This window comes from Drosophila miranda, chromosome XR (assembly GCF_003369915.1).
Source record: "Drosophila miranda strain MSH22 chromosome XR, D.miranda_PacBio2.1, whole genome shotgun sequence".
In the NCBI taxonomy this organism is placed as follows: domain Eukaryota; kingdom Metazoa; phylum Arthropoda; class Insecta; order Diptera; family Drosophilidae; genus Drosophila; species Drosophila miranda.
The window spans coordinates 14,969,880-14,990,315 of NC_046674.1; the positions used below are offsets into that span (position 1 = coordinate 14,969,880).

Below are 20,436 nucleotides of genomic sequence, written 5' to 3' on the forward strand. Positions count from 1 at the left end.
TTTCAAAACTTGATTGGACACTTTAGACCGGCCCAGGCTGCAGTCGAGGCCCCAGATCCAGGCCCAGGGCGAGTCAGCGGAAACATTGCGTGCCCATGTGATATTCCCCAAAAGCACACACGGCCCCCTGCCCCCTCCCCGAAGAAAGGTTTCCTTTCGTTTCCCCCCCCCCCAGGTGGGGTGGCGGGGGAGGCGATGGGTGTGAAATTTCGAGCTGCTCCCTCGCACGCGATCCGCCGCGACGGTGGGGTCCAGCGGAAGGGCTGCGTAACAACATTGTGTAATCCATTCTTATCGCGAGTCGACTCTCGTCTTACAAACGTTTTCGAATACTTTCCACACGGCTGCATCTGCATTCTTGGATCAATAATCCAGCCCCAGGGCAGAACTTCCTTCCAAGACTAGAGGGGTACACGATTTGACCCTTGAACAGATTCAAGACCCGTAGGCCCCCCCGTAGGCCCGAGAGACGGCGACTCGCATCACGATGATTTGCCTGATTTGCGGGGCTCTCTTGGTGGAGAGAAAATAAAAGAAAAGCAGAGCCCAAATGTGAATTCATTTAAATAATTAAACCATGAGGCCGGAGCCGGAGCGTATGTGTACGTACACCTTCGACCTCCAGAGGCACAAACGGGGGCTGGGGTGGGGACGGGGGAGAGTTAATAGCTCTCAAATTATAGCAGACAAAGAAGAGAATAATTAAAATGAAACGAAATTAATTTGTTCCACTTCAGCCACCCGCCTAACAATGATAAGACGTTTTTTGCTGCTGCCGCTCTCCAGGCCATGGCCCGAACCCAGGCATACGCACAGCGATTGCCAGACCACATGGGACCCGGACGGACCCACCGAAAGACGGTACCCACACACACACACACGGAATTACGGCTAATTTATCTAATGTGTAGACGTGGCCAGTCGGCCGTGAGACGGTGACTGGCCAAAACCCAGCGACAGTTGGGAAAATGGGACTGCAGCCACGGCAGAGATGGAAGAGGCGGAAGACTGGAATGCAGTCTCACTTTCATCACTTTCGCCGAGACCCCTGGAGCTCCTGCTCCTGGTTGGGCTCCTGCCTGGACTCCTGCTTACCCTAATCAATGTCATCGGCTTCACGCTTCCATTTTCCATTTTCCACTTTCCACTTTCCCATCAGGACTTGTCGTCGGAGCCGCCACCTGTGCTGCAGGCCCTCAATCCTGTCGGTCATAAAGCGGCTAAATTATTGGCTCATCTTATCGCTGGCCCGCAGATGTCAAAGATCGAAGGGCATAGAGCCCCTGGAGCCCCTAGGGAGGCCCTAGTCTTTTGCCTTCAAATAGTATCTAATTTCATTAGGCTAATGCACTGCCAGCTAATGCTCCAGGAATCGCCGTATGTTTTCTCAACAAAATATATATTTATCGGCAAGTACGAAATAAAAGTAAAACTGAGAAATGACGAAATCTCATAACATAAAAAGGCCATAAGAAGAAGGTCAGGGAAAACGAAAGTAAGTGAAAGACCAGCAACGCCCAAAAATGGGAAAATTAAATGGGGAAAATGGGGAAAATGGGGAAAATGCGGGGAGAAAAAAACAATAGAGCTGCGGCGGGGCGGTATACGTATAAATACAATAAAATGGCAACATTATATTGCCATACAAAAATCGTGAATAGATTTCGTTAGGCCATCCACCAGTTCCCCGATTTCTCCCGATTTCCTAGTTCCTAGTTCCAGGCTCTGTCTATGGCTATGGCTATGGCTATGGCTCCCAGTTCCAGTTTGTGTGTCAGTGATGCGTCGTTAAACTGTAAAAGACCGTAAAAAAGCGAACCCATAAAAAAATGAGTGAGTAGTCGTACGTAGAGCCGGGGGAGGGGCGGGGTGACTGCCACAAATGAACGGGGAACAGGCGAGTAAATCATTTTACAATGGCCCATTGGCCGTCGCCGCCGCCCTCCCGCCCTACCGCCCCTGCCCCCCCCGCCAGTCCGAGAAAAGTGCCAACGGCTTTATGGCTCCCATGGAAGGACAATCAAGTAATAGCCGACGATTTTTACGATGACACAGAACTACATAATAAAAGATATATCAGCCACTGTCCGTCCAGCCCCCCCAGGACCCCAGGCCTCTGGAAGTCAACAAGCAGCTCCTTCTAATACCCAAATCGTTACCCATTTGGCACGCCAATCCCGCGATGCATGTCCCCAATCACTCTCCGGCCTGTTTGGTGACAATTTCAATTTTTTGTTCGCTCCTCTCTTGTCTCTTGTCGGTTGTCTCTTGTCTGTTGTGTTCTGTGTATTTCGTTCTCATATCAGAATGGACGCAAAGCACGCGAGCGAATCCTCAAACACATTCTGTATAAAATCGTATCTGTTTGCCTTCGAATAGGTTGGTTACGGGCCCCCCTTCCAAGGATCGGACAAATGCATTCCATACAAATATTTTCCATAGCATCACTACATTTAGGGGCTCCATGGACTGGCAACCCAAGGGAGTCGATCGGTTACAGTCTGCCCAAAATCAGATCCGAAAAATTTCTATTTTTCTTTCTCGCTCACTCTATTTGGCGATTTTCTGGCAGAGGGCCAGCCTCCTTGCCTCACACTGGAACAAATTAATATCTATATCTGATGGCCACAGAATAGCCGACATTTTTGGTGGCATTCCAGAGAAAAACCAAAGAAATTCGCATTCATTCCATTCCGTATCCGACTGAAGGAAGGATTCGAAAGAACTAAATACTGGATATCGAAATACTGCGGATTCATAGGCAGGGCTTCGGATGTACTCCTTAAATAAGTCTGTGGCTTCAATCGAAGAACAGAAAAGAAGTATAGCAGAACCCCTAGAGTGTATGCGAGTGGCCCATCCATACGGAACAGATGCTCCAAGAGAAGTAAGAGAAGAATGAAATAGTTCCAAGAAGACTACAGTTTTTGCTGAGAGACAGCGTCATATGCTTTGACAATCTGTTGGTGAATTGTTGGCCAAAAAAATGGCTTCAATTTTGGATGAAGTTTTCAATTTGTCACTTCGCTGGGCAGAACGAACGGCTTTAATGCTCTTGGTTTCGGGGAAAACCTTTGGCTTTGCCGTTGCCTCTGCCTTTGCCCCGACTTGATTGACAGTAATGACATTTTCACAATTCGCTGGGCGGAAAACACTGAAAAGCTGCGAGCTGGCACGACACTCGACAGCGACAGTCGACGGTCGACAGTCGACGGTCGGCAGCCGACAGTCAATAATAAAAATTGCATGTTGAAAACACATTTGGGACTCCAGAAGTCACACACAGTCGGCAGTCACTGTCGGCGGCAGTCGTCTCCATCGCAGCGGAAGCAACGCAGTGGGGCCCTCGAGCGTAAAGCGACGCGAGCGGAGCGGAGCAGTTGACACCCGGAGTCGGTGCCGGAGCCGGAGCCGGATCCGGAGCCAGTGGAGTCCTGAAACCCTTTTGGCCTTGGAGGGACAGGGGCTGGAGCTGGGGCTAGGGCTGGGGCTTCCAGTTAATTTATTTTTGGTTAATTTCTTTCGTTAGTTATGTTACTGCCGCTTGCCCCGGCAAACCAGGGCCTCTCATTTATTGCACATTGGCAGGAACTTTGTGATTTACTTTAATAAAGAGCCAAGGCTGGTGCGGGACGGGGCGGCAGTTACGGGGAGGACTAATTGTTGTGGAACTATGTCGGATACGGGTATGGCATGTGGGCTAGCCAGGTCATGGCATCTCTCCCCCGGCTCGATCGATACTTGGCTGGCTTGCAGATCCATCGCTCCTATGGCAGCTATAGGATTCAGTCATTCCAGATCCCAGATTCCCCATCCCAATCCTTGGGGCCATCTCGGGCGCTGCGAGGTCGAGGCTTCGGTAGAGAGAGCCCTAAAAACTGGGAGATTCGCTCTTGAAATTTTTACTCTGTAAAATGCGATAAAACGAAAAACAAACATCATAAACTGATGGCTCCCCGGAAGGGGAGGGCAAACAACAACAACAACAAAAAAGAAAAAGCGAAATATATATTAGCAATAATTCGAAACATCAATTTTTTATTGCCGCTCGCAATCATTTAATCATCTCGAGTCATCAGCTCCCTCTAGTAGATTCTGGAGTGGGACGGGGGAGGGGGACGGGGGACCGGGACGGGGTAAGGGGTGTTGAAGCATTCCGTATCCCGGGATTCGGATCCCCATCGACCATTTGACACATGTGTCACTTGCAACCGTTCCGCTCGTTCCGCTGTGGCTGTGGCAGGGACTCGACTCTCGACTCTGGTGCTGGAGCTGTCGCTGTCGCCGTCGCCTGAGCCTTCGGTTGACAGCTGTCAGTGTCAGTTTACATAATTTATAGATTTCAGCGCATAAAAAAGTCATAAAATTTACAATGTTGCTTTCGGGCAGCGCCTCTCCCCGTCTCCCTGTCTCTCACTCGCTGATGCCTTATTTTTATGAGCAAAGACATCAATTTTTCGCACAGCACAGCAGAGCAGAGCAGAGCACAGTCTAGCCTGGCTAGCAACAACCCGGCAACGGCAGCAAGCAGCACTATTCGTATTCTTCTCGGTCCCAGAGTGTCGGTCCCAGAGCTGGCGAGGATTTCCATTGGCATTGCCATTCGAAATGCTTTTGATTTATTTGTATTTGTATTTGTATTTGTATTTGTATTTGTGTGATTCTTTTCTCATATTCAGCTCTGGCGATAAATCCTCGCACTCAACAAAATACATCAACGATTTATAGTGGCCCAAGCGGTACAGAACGACCCGAACAATACATTTATTTATTACATTTTTTCTATGTTATCTGCACAGCGATGCTCTTGCTCTGCCACGAACTTTCAATTTCGTTGTTTGCTGGGAGATAGGGAGGGGAGAGAAACAAAGGCCTACGCTGCTCTGCTGCACCGCTCTCACCTTCGCTTTAGTGACTTGACATACACACACATAGTATGCGCTATGCTCTTGTTCGGCCAGCAGCTTTGGCTCGCTTTTGCTGGGAGAGTAAGAAGCTTGGAGCCGCCCACGCTGCTGCATTCTATCGCGGTTTTATCAGTTTCTCCCGGTCTCTCATTCAAAGTGATCAATTAAATCGTCTGTTTTGGAATGTGCACTCGCGCCGAAATGCAGACGCACCTACACATCCATAAACACATATGCACTACAAGCTAGTTCGGCCCGTGACGAAATTAAACACGGTGAGAGCGCTTTGTTTGATGAGAGAGAGAAAACCGTAAAATGTCACAAGAAAAGAGAGCGAACCACCTAGTCTAATTTCATTATGGTTCGGCCGCAAACGTTTGCTCTCGTTCTTGCTGTGAGATGGAGAGAGATAAGCAGAGCAGAAACGAAGTCAGATTTCGAAGCAGAGCTTGCACTCTTGCACTCTTGTCACAGTATTCTCAGTTCCCCCTCCCCCTCAGTCGGTGATTCAAAGCGTTTAATTAAATCGTGCGTCCAAATGCAAGGTAACAAAGGCGGAAAGTGTGTAAAAGTGCGAATGAAAAAATTCACCGGTAGAACTATGGTCTAGAACGTGCGGAAATATTAAGTGCAATGCATTACGGCATACGAAACGGAACCATATGTGTATTATTTTTTTTCCTGTTAGAGTGAATTCAGTCCACAAGGCGGCATTTGGGCAAAAGCTGAGTGAAAGTGTTAAAGTGTAATCAAATGCGAGTGAGAAAAAGCGCAATGACTAAATAAACAGCAAGACTATTGATCGCAATGGCAGCAAACCGAAATTAATGACACCAAATGAGTGAAAAGAACATTTAAAACAACAACAACGAAATGCAATAAAAGGAAACGGGAACAATTATGCAAAACTACAGCATTATGGTACGTTTGGTGAGTGTTTTTGTTTCGTTTTACCCTTTATGCCGTTTATTCGAGTATATTTTCTAATCTTTTCTCCTATTTCCTCAATAATTCTTCTTATTAGACGGGTTGGGATGCTTGTGGACTCCGATTGTGGGGGGAACCCACAACTTGGTGTTTTATCAGCCGCATTACTTTAAACTGTTATATACATTTTATTTCAATTGACTCTTACATACATATGTGTATGTGCTTTATAGGGCAATCGGTGATGATGCGCTGCAGCCGCAGGAAAATTAAGAGAAATTCGACTTCTGGAAGCCAAAAGAGTTTTGGCGAAAGGCGTGGAGTGGCCACTCCTCCAATAGGTCTGTACTCCGAGATGTTTTCTATTGAAGATTTATGTCGCGTTGAGGGACTTGGCTCCTTTCGGCTCATATCCATTGTTGCTACTGCCGCTGCCGCTGCCACTGCCGCCGCTGCTGCCGCTGCCGCTGCTGGTCTCGTTTTCTTTCGCTGTTGGCTCGCTGCTAAATTAACATGCCTCTGTAAACGGCTGCATCGGTAACATAGCGTGACATCACGTGTTTTTCTATGAGGTGTTTTCTGATCTTTGCCGAAGCTGCGGCCATCTATGTATGTAACTGTACACCAAGTAAAACAGGACTCATTCTTACATGTTGGATTGCCATGGCTGACAGTAAAATAATGCAAATATTGATCGGAAAATCCAGAAATGCTTTTTAGAGCCTATCGGAGGGCTTTTGTGGCCCTGGGAGAGCTGCTCTTAGAATTTTTATCAAAGTGCCAGGCGTCCCCAGGCAGGGACTGAGGGACGGGCATGAACTAGGAGCAATTGAAACCCCACAAACGATTTGTCCAACCGCCTGGTCCTGGTACTGGCTCTGGTCCTGGCCCTGGTCCTGGCCCTGGTCCCACCAGCGGTGCCAACAAATTTCCATTTTAAGCAGACACTGGAGAGCGAGCGGAAAAGCGGAAGCGGGAGTGTCCCCATTTTTACGCTCGAGAACGATTCGGGTTCATATTTTCCAATTTGTTTAATTGAAACAAGTGGTGGTGGGAGCGGAAGCGGGAGAAGGGCCTTGGGGAAAACCACTCAAGAGCATACAAGAAACCGCAGCATCGATTTTCAATACAGAAAATGGTCTTGTGGCCCTCCCCTTCGAGAACCGCACGGCTCCGGTTCGGGGGCCATTCATTTCCAGCAACTCAGGGAGGAAGTAACACAAAGAGAACTTTCATGAATTTGTAAACATATTTAGAATCTCAAATGACCAACTTTAACCTTTGATCGCGGCACACTGAAGGAGGAAATCCCTTCAGAAACCTTCAGAATATCTGGCAATATCTATCGAATCTTGTACCGTACGTAACCCACATATTAAGACGCTGGCCTGCACGAGACCAGCCCGCCGTATGCAATCTTTCTGGGGAGTGTTTGGGGCTGCATCTGGGGGCCTTATCAACCAGGACTCAGCATCCCCGATGGCACTCTTTGTCGGCTTGAGACTGGCCATCATCTCTGCCCAAGTCCTGGGTCTCTACGGACGGATTGTTGCCATTTATTTGCACACGAAGATGTAGCCATGGCCATCCCGTGGGACTGCTCGTTATTGCTCTTATTAATGCCCCAATGAAAGTGTCTAATAATAGAATATTCTAAGAATAGTTATAAGAACTAAGGAAGTCCTTGGGAGTTCTCCTTTAGGTGCTCAGGTTTCAAGTGAAAGAGCGTTAATTTATTTTCAAAATATTTTGCCATTAGCCGACTTTTTTTATGCTTCTCAAAGCCACACCCAAAGCGGTTACACTTAAAGCAAGCTAGTGATGGAAGGAATCTTCCTATCTAGTGATGCCTGATACTCAAAGAGTATAGGGATATACTTTCGATAGTCAGACTTGTTCTTTCAGAAGAAGAACCAACGCACAACAGGCCATCGCGTTCTTTCGAAAGAATAAACCTCAGAGAACCAGCCAGGTTTAAGCCCAAATGAAGCCACGAGGATCTATACAAGCCCACGATGCCGCATGAAAAGTTATACCGCAAGCAAGGATCTTAGCTTATCATCACTCTATCTATCTTTAAGATCTATCCTATCCAAGGAGTGACTTAAAGTGACTCTGTTCTTTCCATTGCAGGTGAATCGTCGATTGAGTAATATATTTAATGGCATTCCTTCTTTCTGTACCTGCGAGTACATATATCAAGTAAATAGGATTATCTAGTGGCTGCCTAGGAGGCTTACCATCCTGCCATTCTGCCATCTGAATTGAGAGAAATGTCCAAAATTCAAAACACTTTTGATTTCTCAGGTAATGTTAATATAGTTTACGATAATTGAAGCGATGTGGCAATGGTAATGGCTGCTGTCCTGATTACACACAGTCCTGATGTGTGTGTGTGTGTGTCTGTGGCAGTCATCGGAAGAGCAGGAAGACACTCCTCGATGTTCAATTCAATACCAATCACACTTGAGGGCCAGGCAGAGAGCAAAATACATTTCATCCCGGCCTTAGAGCCCATCCCCGTAGGTGTAGGTGGGTTTCTATGGCTTTTCCGTATTTCCATTTGCCCCGGTGCCTGTGCGTAGGGGGGGGGAGGGTGGAGGGTGGAGGGTGGAGGGATTTAGCGGTTGGGTTCTTTGGGCGCGTGTGTCATTTTTGGCAACTCAACACCAATTGGCATTTCGGTGCGGCAGTCGGCGTGGAATGGAGTGGAGTGTGGAGTGGAGTGTGTTTGCATAATAAATATGATAACACAGAATATCGATTCGATTTAACCGCAAAAATCTCCCCCTCGGCTCTGGGGCAGGGATGGGGGCAGGGACAGGGGCAGGGACAGGGTGACACACACAGAAAGCAATAAACGAAAATTTGCAATTTACTTTCGGATCCGAGGATTTATGTTTCACCTTCCTGGAGATAATTGTTTTCACTTCCTCTGCCACTCAATGAACTTTTAATGCTGGAATAACAGTTAAATGCGTGTGGCAACGAGTGGTGGCAGGGGCGGGGGCGGTGGCAGGGGCAGCGGCACAAAACGGAAGCAGTGGGAGCAGACAGAGGCTTAGCGAAATGGGTTTATTAAGTGCAAACACTTTGTACAAATGGCAGGGAGGCATAAATAAATATGTATTTAGGCCGGCCGGGGGGGCGGAACGGATGTGTGGCAGGCAGCCAGCCAGCCAGCCAGCCAGCCTCCTACTGTGGGGCACGCGCGCTCCCCGACGCAGCATCTGAGGCGAAACTTTTCTTTTAGGAAATCTTTGATGCCCCACACATGAACCTCCCAGATCCAGTCAGAAGATAATCCCCAAACAAAACTCAAAAATAATCCAAATATGGAGTAATCTTCTATCGATTGTTTCCTCCGACAACTAATCCCTTTTAAACAAATTACAGTTTGGGCAGAACGAATCGGAGGCTGGAGGCAGGAGGCTGGAGGCTGGAGTCAAACAAATGTTGCATGACCTGCTCCGAAATCAAATATAAATCAAAGGTTGTTTGTCAGTCCCGGCTCTGAGCAGAGCCTATGGAGTGTCATACATCAAACGTCCATGGGTCCATGAGTCCACGAGTCCACGACTCCATGAGTCCATGAGGAAACCCATTTGTACGACCCTTGGGTGGGTTATGCTTGATGGACGCTGGCCAGTGGCCCGATTCGTTATTGCCGAAAACTCTGTGGTGTGCTGTCCATTAAAACCGCACGCATCAATTGTGGGGTGACAGGCATGCCCAGAAGGCATTCCGACTCTAATTTTAATGTCTCTGGCAGATTTCTCCATTCGCCATTCTCCATTCCCTTCGAAATCTTTATTCAGTGGAGCAGGGCACTCCATTCGTTGACTGACTCCGTTCACATCGCCATCAAGATCAGGATCATATGATTTTCAGCTTCAGGGCTTCTTCCTTTCTGGCATCGGGCATGCCAGCTGTTCGACAAGGTTCGCTCTTGAAGGGGCAAAGGAGGAGCCCTACATCCTGGGAATATCCAATCAGCACTACAGCTGATCGCCTCTCCTGTTAGTTCGCCGTCTTGGGATCGCCACAAAATCCCTTGGAGCCCGTCTCTTGACCGCCTTAAGGGTAGCCAGAATTCGGGTTGCCTTTTCCTCCGTTGGACTTAATTTCATTTTCGTATTTCTGTGGCTGGGTATCCAATGATTTGGAAACAATTTATATATTGTGTACGACGAGTATATGCGCAAAAGGAGGGGAAGGAGGAGGAGAAGGAGAGGGAGACGGAGACGGAGGGTTGCTGCTGTGCGACAAGGACATTTATTTCTTGCTGATTTCATTCCCGGTCTCCTGATTCCCGGCCCGGCTCTCAATAAATGCGAAATAAACACTAAATGTGTAGTTGCTCTCCCCATCCGCCCCATCTTTTTTGCTGATTGAAGCTTTTCCTGTTGGCAACACCTCAGAGAGCCCCCTCCCCCCCACTGCCTGTGACCTTTGTCCTCTGCCCCTGGCGTGTTTGTCCTTTGCGTTTCCGTTTCTACGCGCTTCCTGCGACCTCCGTCACCAGCACCAGCACCAGCCCCAGCCCCAGCCCCATCTTCCTTCGCCAATCCGCAGTCCCCTTTGCCAGTCCTTCTATTTCCCCTCCCACTCCATTTATCAGCGCGTGCTTGCGCCGCGTTGTTTCCTTTTGCATTGAATTATTCTTTGCCTTCGCTGCCCCTGCCCCTGCCCCTGCCCCAGCCCCTGCCCCTCGCCTGGGCCCTATCTCTATTTCTGGCCCTGTTCCTGTTCCGGTTTCTGCTCCCACTCCCACTCCTGCTCCTGCCTTTGGCTCTGGGGCGAGTGTTAAACATCTGTCAAATGAACGTTCCGGCCAGTCTAACGCGCTCTTCTTCGTTTATTTAGAAGATCCAGAATGTATTTAGATATGTAGGAGTATGCCCCAGCACATCCCTCGGCAGAAGAGAACATAATTAAAATCTTTGCCCAACTTTCGCGGAATTCTCATCAAAGTATTAATATTTCTTCGGCTTTCAGCACCTTCACACAAAAGGCAGGCGGAAGGAAGACTAATAAAGCCACGACTATCAGAAAGTCAAAGAAAAATGAAAATGAAAAAGAAAACAGCACTATTCAAATAAAATAATCAGTTTTCATATGCAAAAATAGTGAAATTAAATAGAATTTGCTTTGATTTGTGCACAAATTTATTAGCAAGAATATTTAGTATTTAATCTAAATATGAAAAACTTTTAAATAAATATTGAATGTATTAATTAATGTAATAATATATTAAATTTTGTGTGAAATATATTTATTCTAACTATAAAAATATTTATTTCAAAAAATATGAACATCAAAAAATATATTTAGTTCATGAGAGAGATCTAAATATGGCAAGAAAAGAGTAAAAAAAATGAATAATGCAAAATAAAATAAAATGAAGAAAAATGATAAAAAAAAAAAAAAAAAATAGAAGCATACTCTAACATACATTTGTAGGACATACATATATTTAATCAAACATGAAAATATTAAAATATTTTTTTTAAAAATTAGAAAATAAAAAAATAATATATTTAATTTGTGAGATATATGTATGTATATCTGATCTAAATATGAATAGAAAAGAGTAAAAAAAATACATAAAATGAAATAGGAAATATATTGAATCAAGTATGAAAATATTTTATTTAAATATTAAAATATTTATTTTAAATACTAAAATATTTGTTTCAATTATTAAAAAAAATATATATGTATATGTATTTAACTTATGAGATATATATTTGATCTAAATATTAAAATAAAAGAGTAAGAAAATTAATAATGCAAAACAAAAATTAAATTAAATGAAAATTAATAAAAAAAAAATTTAAACATAATATAATATAATACATTTGTAGGAAATATATTTAATTAAAAAATGAAAATATTTAATCTAAATATTAAAATATTTATTTTGAATACGTAATGAGCATAGGTATTTAAAGCAAATATTTCTATGAATTAAAAATTTCCACTCTCGGTGCAAGTCTATGGGTTACACATTTTAAGATCTTAGTGAAAATATGAATAATTCAGAGCCTATTTCTTTGGATTTACAGGATTTACTGTCCAAGTTCATGTAAAATGGGACTCTGAATGGGGGATAAGACTTTAACAAGCGCTTTCTTGCCAGAGAATTGGGGCAAACAAAAAAAAACTCTTTATATTATTTGGGGATTTTTCCTTTGATTTCTGCAATCCAAGAATATCTGTTCTGTATATAAATTATTATGGCAATACGGTTTCAATTTCCCTTTTGTGTGTGTGTGTGTGGGTGTGTGTGGGGGGGCCGCAGGCGTCGGGGGTCGCGCGCTGGATCTTCTCTTCAATGGAGAAGGTCAACGAACAGCTCCCCTCGAGGGGTGTGAGGGGTGTGGGGGGTATAATCGAGCCGAGCTCAGCAGAAAGCGGAAAACGAATTCCTTTCTCCAATGTGTGGGGGGAGGGGGGTGGGTGACTGGGTTGCCAGGAGCTGCCAGCGAGTGCCAGTACGTACAACGGGAGTTAACTTCCATTCGCAGTGAGAGCGAGTCAATCTACGGCAATTCGCTCAAAATCAAATTTATTTGCCAACCGCACAGAAATTATGAGGCGTAGAGGGAGGCGGAGGCGGAGAAGGCGACGGAGATGGAGGATGGAGGATGGATGGATGGATGGATGGATGGAAACACATGTGCGTTTTATTGCACTCGATGATGCCGGGGGAACGATGTATGCGTTCCAATTGCGAAGGTCCTGGAAAGCAGCACGCCCCAGCCCCACACATATCCTCTATAACTATTAAGGTTGTCAACGCCCCCGCCCCCCGGTTCGCAGCACCCAGGGGGTGGCTTGGCTTCGGCCAGACAATGGCCTGGGCGCTGTGTCAGTTTGGCGCTGCCTTTTGTACGTTCGAGTATTTTTATTCATTCTATTCCCTGGCTTTCTTTTTTTTTATTTTATTTATTTATTTCGCTCGCCCCGCTGTGACCCCGCGTCCTGCTCCGTTCTGGCCCGTTCTGCTCCGTTCTGCTCCGTTCCCCCCCTATTCGTTCGCTCGCATTTGAACAAAAATAAGATTTTTATTTTATGCTCACAGTATGTTGTAAATCTTGTCGCTGCTGCCTGTCGCTGCCGCTGCCGCTGCTCCTGATGATGAAACGAAACGAAATTAAGAAATTTTTTATTTTCTCTTCGCAATTTCTGTAATGAAAGAAATGCCAGCCCGGGATGAGGGCGGGCAGGGACCACCCTGGTCCTTTGGCATGTCAGTCAGCCAGTCAGTCAGGCAGTCCCGTCTCTAGGCAAACGAAATGCCTTCCTGCCCGGCCTGGCATTCATTATGGAATCATTTGATATTTATTATTTCGTTTATGTGGTTCCCATTTGAGATATTGCCTTCATTTGCTCCGTTGTTAGGGCCGACTGGAATCGTCTGTGGGACCCCCCGAGAGAGCACTTTTCATGGGATGGCGAATTCCAACATTACTTTCCGATATGGCTTTCACTCTCGCCCCGAAGTAGTGCTGTTCTTCGAAACCTTCGAGCCGGAACAGGCTTCAAGCCCGCCCCAAGAAGGCGGCAACTAATTGGTAGAAAGCTAGTAAGCCCTGTCTGTGACATTTGCCACATCCATCGGATCGGTCCGCCGTCCCAGGGGAGTTCTCATCATTGCCTTTGTCCATGTCAATCCTTTCTCCGACTGTCCCAGTCGCAGTCCCAGTCCCTCTGCTCAACCCTTGCCTCATCCATTAACCCACATTCAAAGACCCTGCGCTACGTCTATCTCTGGATCAGTCTAAATGTTTTTGTGTAAACACGAGGAGCAGCCCCTGCCCCGGTTCCCGTCCTGGGGAGGACACAGTGCTTGGTAATTGTGTGCGCCTTTGTTGCCGTTGCAGCTTTTGCACTTTACTTCCTTCCTGGCGCTTTGTTTTTCGCACAGTGAGCAGAATAAATGCACAGCCCTGCCACTGCCACCGCCAGTGCCGCCGCCGCCTCCGCCGCCGCCTCCGCCGCCGCCGCCGCACAGGGCCGACAGGGTCGAATGGCCCCCGCTTGGTCCGTTCGTCCGTTGGCCCGTTGGTCCGTTGGCCCGTTGGTCGGTTCATCGTCGGGTGTTTGAATGGCGGACAGCTTCAGCTTGCTACTTGTCCGGGCTTTGCTTTGCTTGCTTTCCGTTTCCCTGGCATTCGTTCCCTTTGTTGCTGACTGCCTCATACAATGACTTAAGCTGAAATGTCAATTGGATGTGCATGGCACGACCACGACCACGAGACCGAGGAGCCAGGAGCGGGTAGCCAGGAGCGGGGAGCCAGGAGCCAGGAGCCAGGAGCCAGAGCCAGAGAGCCGTAGGAGGAGTCGGAGTCGGAGTCGGAGCCAAAGCCAAAGCCAGAACTCAGGCAAACCCCAGAAATGAAAATGATGAAAATACACCCCCGGGGTAAATGACAAACGTAACGCAGGAGGCGAACGGACCAGAACCCGGACCCGGACCCGGACCCGGACCCGAACCCGGACCCGGACCTGTTCTGGGGCCTGGGGGCCAAGAGGGGGCCACACTGAAAAAGTGCTTATGACAGCAGCCTGTCCCAGAGAAGAGAAAATCCTTTCTGGAGCTAATAGAATTCAAACGCACGGAGGCTTTGAATGGGTTCGTTTTCGAAGGACGACGCATTGCCGCCAAGCCCTGGTCCTGGCCATTTGCTTTGACGGGGATGGGGATAGGGATAGGGATAGGGATGGGGTAAGAGGAGAAAAGTGAAAGTACGTGACATTACAGGGCATTGCAATTGTGTGTGTTTGTTTGTGTGTGTGTGTGGGATCTGCGAGGGTTTCTTCATAATTGCATCGCTCTTCTCTTTGTTATCCCAAAATCGTCACTACAAAAGCCCCTTCTCAGAAAATAATGATACCATATAATTTGTATATCCGGTACTCAAAGAGGTACCTCCACACGGAGGCGATTCTGAGCCTCAAAGCAGATATATTCCTGATCTGCATCAATAGCCGATCGGCTCTGTATTAAAGCCAGAAGGAACAAATGAAATGGCAGTGGCTTATTACCCCTCTCTCTCTCACACACACTCTTCCTCGTGCAGTGTGCGTGTTCGGAAGGTCGGAGGAGAGCGAGTATCAGTGTAGAGCTGCGGCCTTGCTTATTGAAGATTTCCATTAAGTCCAAACTGTAAGAAGATCAAGCCTCATTGCAACTACTGGAGCAGCCCTCTTTCGGTACTTTTCGCCCCTTAGCAGCCATGTCACACCGGACCCTGGACTGGTCCTGTGCGGCGGAGTGGACCCGCCCCGTACATAGTTTGTTTCATAAGTTTCGCAAAAACCATTAACGACGCTCCATGGCACTCCACTCCACTCCACTCCACTCTCCTCCCCAAGGCTCTCCTTCTTTCGATACAGCTTCTTCGCCTAAATTGAAAAGAAAAAAGTGAAAAGCTGAAAACTTTTAAAAGTTTGAATCCATCCCCCCATCCACCATCCACCATCCTCTTTCCCGTGCCCATCCGTTCGATGGAAAGTTGGATGTACCTTAAGGGCGGCTATGGCGGTGCTCATTTGGTCAACAACAGCACGGGCCGGGCTTTCAGGCTCGGGCTGCCTGTCCACTCCGTTTCTAGACGTGACACCGGCAAGAAAATGGCAAGAATAAAAAGCGGAATTCGCTTTTCTCATCGCTGTGCTGCTCTCGGGCATTCTTGTGCCGTGCCCCAGCTAATGGCTGTGTAAATGACAAAGTGAATTTCCATCGGTGGCCGGCCGAGTATTCCGTAAGCCTACGGCGGGGGTCAGGGGTCCCTAATAGCATTAAAAGGCAACTAATGCCACATAAAATTCCCATTTTCCATTTCCCAAAAACTTCAAACTTCTGACTTTCGTGCATATTTTCGTAACTTTTTCGTATAATTTATATCGTGCTGAAATGCTGGTCCATTTTCCATTTTCCATTTTCATCTCACTTCGATCCGGCGGCTCAATCACTTTTCCGAGATTTAAAAGCCCTATCTGTCCGCCCTTTTGTGAACCCATTATGTAACTCGTTGAAGTCCAGGGATACAAGAGCTTTAGAGTAGATTTAAGGAAGGAAATTGCCAACTTTTTCATACAAAGAACTTCACAATAGGCTTAAAAAACGATTCATATTTGCATTCTTTCGAATGTTCAAGGAAAGTCGGTGAAAATACAAGATGATTCCTTATGGAACAGCATTCCTGTTAAGCAGCAGAGTACAGACCTGAAGACCTTCCAATTGCATTTCATTAACTGACTTTCCACTCGACTGTCATTTGATTTTCTTGTTGGTGGAGGGAAATTCTATGATTGTGATCCGTAATTTTGAAGGCAATGGCTTATGGGAACCCGCCAGAATGGTAGCCCCCATCACATCAGATGTTGTGGGGCTTGGACAGTGGCTTGTTTCATGTTTCTGGTTTCTTCATTATTCAGGTAAACAGCTCCATTAAAGGGGCGTCTTTGGCCAGGCCCCAGCCTTGTCATTAGCTTCTCGCCTGCAAGTGCATATCGATTCTCTGCTGAGGCTGAAGTTGGGTGCACTTGCAAGCCTGGAGAGATCGATATATGAATAAATCAAGGCCCGGTTTTATTTATATTTATTGAATTAATGAATACCCACCATACAGTATCCTTGTTTCCATCGAATCAGCAGAGAAATACCGTCTAGCCCATGAGGGTAATAGCAAGTAAGTCCTACGCCCCCTCGCCGAGTAGTTCGTGGTACCCAAAAATATTTAAATACATTTGTAATTCAAAGAGCGCGCAATAAATTTCGACACCCCGCAAAACACACACCCACACACACCCACACACACACCAAAAGAATCTCCAGGATCCCAGCAGTATAAATAGGTTGTGGTATGGTCTGGAAGGGCGGAGACTGGGATTGGGGACTGGGGACTGGGGACTGGGGCCGCTGGCTGATGTGTGCTTGTCGTCGGCTTGAAGCAAAGTACTTGAAGAATTACACACAATGCATGCATTATTCATGCTTACTTCAGAATTTGCGTTACAAAGTAAAAAAAAAAAAGAAGAAAAAAGTGCTGTGAGGACACTTGTGCCTGCCGCCTGCCATGTCCTCGAAGTAGCGAAAGGAGCCGAAACACGAAAAAGGAAGTGTGAATGAGAGCGAGAATGCCTGGGCTAAGGAGCTCTTGTCGCGCCAAGAGGAAAAGTGCAAGAATTCGACGGTAAACGCTGATAGATTAGAGCTGCCGGTCGTCGGGGTCACCACCACACCACACACCCCTATCCAGCCATCCGCAGTGTTTCTTGGGCTTTGGCCTGGGCTTGAGTTCGGGTTCGGGGTTTGCAAATTACGTCAGCTTTTCGCGGTGCCACCGGGGGACAAATGTACATAATCATGTCAAATGTCAGCCATACCGAAACGAAATGAGTAACGAGCGCGCCAACTGGCAGCCAGCACCGGCCCGGACCCGGACCCGGGCCCCAGTGGGCTCCAGAAATGCCAGGCACTTTGATTGCCCCCAGCTACAGCCGTTGCCCCCAAATTGATGGGCCACCATCAACCATTGGCAATGGCACATCTTATTCCCGGCCTGCGCCAGCGAATACGTACTACATCCCAATCCAATTGTCGTGCAACAAGACAAGACAGGACACTTACACTTACACTTACACAGGATAGGCTGGTCCTGTGCCACTGCCAGTGACTGTGACACTGCCGAGGCCTAATTTCAATTCCCATCGATATATTTATCGAATCCTGAGACGAGTGCTCTTGCAGCTCGCGACCATTGGGCACTTCGAAGTCTTTAAAATTGCATTCCCAGAGAATAAGCCTTGAGAATCGAATGTTAGGGCTTGGCTATATTTCCCACGAATTCAATATATGTATTAGTTATAATATAAAGGCATGTGTTTCATTTTTCGCTGAGTGTAGATTCTATACGTTTTCCCAGACTTGTGGGTGCGGATCTATACATCTATTAGATGTTAATTCAAAAAGATAGTAGAACAAAGATATGGTATATCGACTTTCAGAGGTCCGTCAGTTGGTATCTATATTTCTACAGCAGAGACATCACTCGTTATGGGTGTATTATATTTCGGTTTAAAACGAGAAACTTTCGAGCAGCGCCTTTTCGGTTTAAAATAAAAAGACATTTTCCTCAACCTGATGCCTCTGAGATGCCTGATGCCCGACTCCCAACTAGGCTGTCAAAAAATAAGTATTCCCCGGGGGATAGCCGATGGAAGAAGCCAAACCAAATTGAGCCGAATTGCTGGCTAGGAGGAAGAAGGAAGGAGTCTTATCAAGCCGCACACGCGCCCATCTTCGACAGCACACACCGCCCACCCCGCCCCGATGATGGTGCAGGAAAGGAAACAGAGACCTACTACATCATAAACTAGAATCATGTTGTGGCTGGTGTTGGGGGGTGGAGCGGAGTGGAGTGGAGTGGCAGAAGGAGGCTGGTGCGGATGGTTGGGTTTTGGAAATTATGTTGATAACCTCGCATGATCCTGACATTAGAGCCGCTTGCTTGCTTGCTTCCTCGGTAGGGATGCCATGGGATGCTTGGTCTTGGGCTGAGATGGGGCCGGGTCCGGGGCCGGGGCCGGGGATGGGATGGGGACCGATTGCGAATTGCGAATGCGGATGGAAATGTGCACGTACTGGCTTAAGTATATTTAAGCATATGGAGAGAATCAAGTGAAAATCAATAAAACCCAAACACGTCTACACAAATCACATGAAAATCGATGTTCATGGCAGTTGGCTCCTTGCTTAGAAGGCGAGAACCAGCTTGAAAGGAGACCATTGCGACTACAAGATATCTAATAGTGTTCGATGGTAAGCTTTCATCAATGTAGGCCTGTTCTGACTTCAGAAATGATCCGAAAGTGATGATCGATGCGGGAACCAACCCCTGATATATACTCCATTGTGTACGCCATTATAATAATGATTTATAATTATATTAACAGTGGCGATAATGAGGCATACTGACTCGAATGTGGCACTCTCGCTCGCACTCTGTAAGAATAAAAGGGTATCAGAACCGGCTCTCTCCACTGCCTTTCGCTCCGCTCCGCTCCACTCAGATGTATCGAAGAACTTAAAGGATTGTTGCCAATGTAGCTGTAGCTGTTGCTGTTGCTATTTTATTGGAAAAACGTGCTGCGCATTAAAAGAGGCAAGGCACAGCCACACTGGTTGTCCTCCGCTCCTGCTCCGGCAGCCGCTGCCGCTGCCGCAAAGGCGTCCTAAGTGGTCCATTCGCCGGTGGATACGGGTATAGGCATTCCTTCGAATCCTCTTTGGAAGCGCCCTGGATCCGGGGGAAGCTTGTGTGTAGTTTCATCGGCTCTCGCCATAGCCATCCCCATCGCCATCGCCATCTCCATCCAGGTAGTAGCTGGCCCGAGACCCTGCCTAGAATTTTGATTTTGGCAAAGAAAGGATTGCCAGCCTAAGTGCCTGGCCGGGGCTTTGGTTAGGGCTTTTAGCGGAACCCGGCCCCCACCCCCACCCCCACCACACTCCCGCACATTGAATCCCGTTCGGCACTCCCGAAGTGCATTTGTGTGTCTAGCAGACCCGGTAAATGTGCAGACGTGTTGCCCATTCCCCATTGCCACGTGTCCAGAGAGAGCCATCGTGGAGGTGAGTGGAACCACCAGATGACACGGGCAAATGGATTTGCCATATCAAATCCGTGGCTCTTACTGTTTTATTTATTCACTAGTAACCAGAATGATTCCAATGCAAAATCCACGCACTCTATCGATATATTGTATGGTCGGTAGTGACTGAAAGCCCTAGCCAGAAGACATCTTTCCTCGACCCTAGATTCGAATCATAGAATATATTGTAAAGTAGAGTTTCGCGTGTGCTGCTCCAATATACAGGAAATCGAGGACTGGGACACCAGTGCTACCGGAAATAGGGAATACGAGGTGCCTGGAAATATGTAACGGCCCACTTGGATGGATCACGTTCAAATGGCCTCCTGACTGGATGCTTGTTATATATCATCCTGAGAAGATAATCGATTCGGTGCTAGAGAATAATGTTGAATGTTGAATGCTTACGGGAATATCTTTAACATATTCGTTGGACCACACTGTCACCAGTGCCTCTTCGCCCCGCCGGGGGAACACTTTGAATTTTGTACTATTTTGCAATCCTCTTTCCTATTTTTTGAGGTGCGCGTTTTCTTGAAAGTTAAATTATACCCGGGCTCCTTGTCCGGTCTTTGCCTGTACGGGACCGAGTTCCCAGTAAGTTGTTCCCGCCCCGACATCTCATTTGACAGGATCCGGCCCAGCGGGACGTATTTAGGTTAGACTTGAATGAAGGCTAGAGGAATATAAATCATGCATTTGATTAATTGTACGCCACTGACTTTTATCCTGTTCGACAACGACCCCGCTGCAGCGACCCCCAGCTACCCCCCAGCACACACGCACACACACACAAAAAACTAAACTAAGATGATGGAAAACTGGCCTTTAAAAGTTTTGGCATCGGTGTCCGCAACCCCCTGCTGGGGCCCCCAACCCTCGTCGTATGGCAATTGTGTTGTGTAAACATTTTTTCAGCATTAACTGACATGTG

At 47.1% G+C, this 20,436-nt stretch overlaps 1 long non-coding RNA gene across 2 annotated transcripts; it reads left to right on the top strand.

Moving 5' to 3' along the window:
• The first annotated feature begins 4,948 nt into the window (after positions 1-4,948).
• LOC108152209 lies at positions 4,949-10,919 on the top strand. Of its 2 annotated transcripts, none has more exons than XR_001774799.2 (3): positions 4,949-5,837; positions 7,968-8,141; positions 10,833-10,919. It is a non-coding gene; the product is annotated as an uncharacterized LOC108152209 (long non-coding RNA). The 2 variants fall into 2 exon arrangements; XR_001774800.2 differs by having other exon boundaries at positions 4,949-5,828.
• The last annotated feature ends 9,517 nt before the right edge of the window (positions 10,920-20,436 follow it).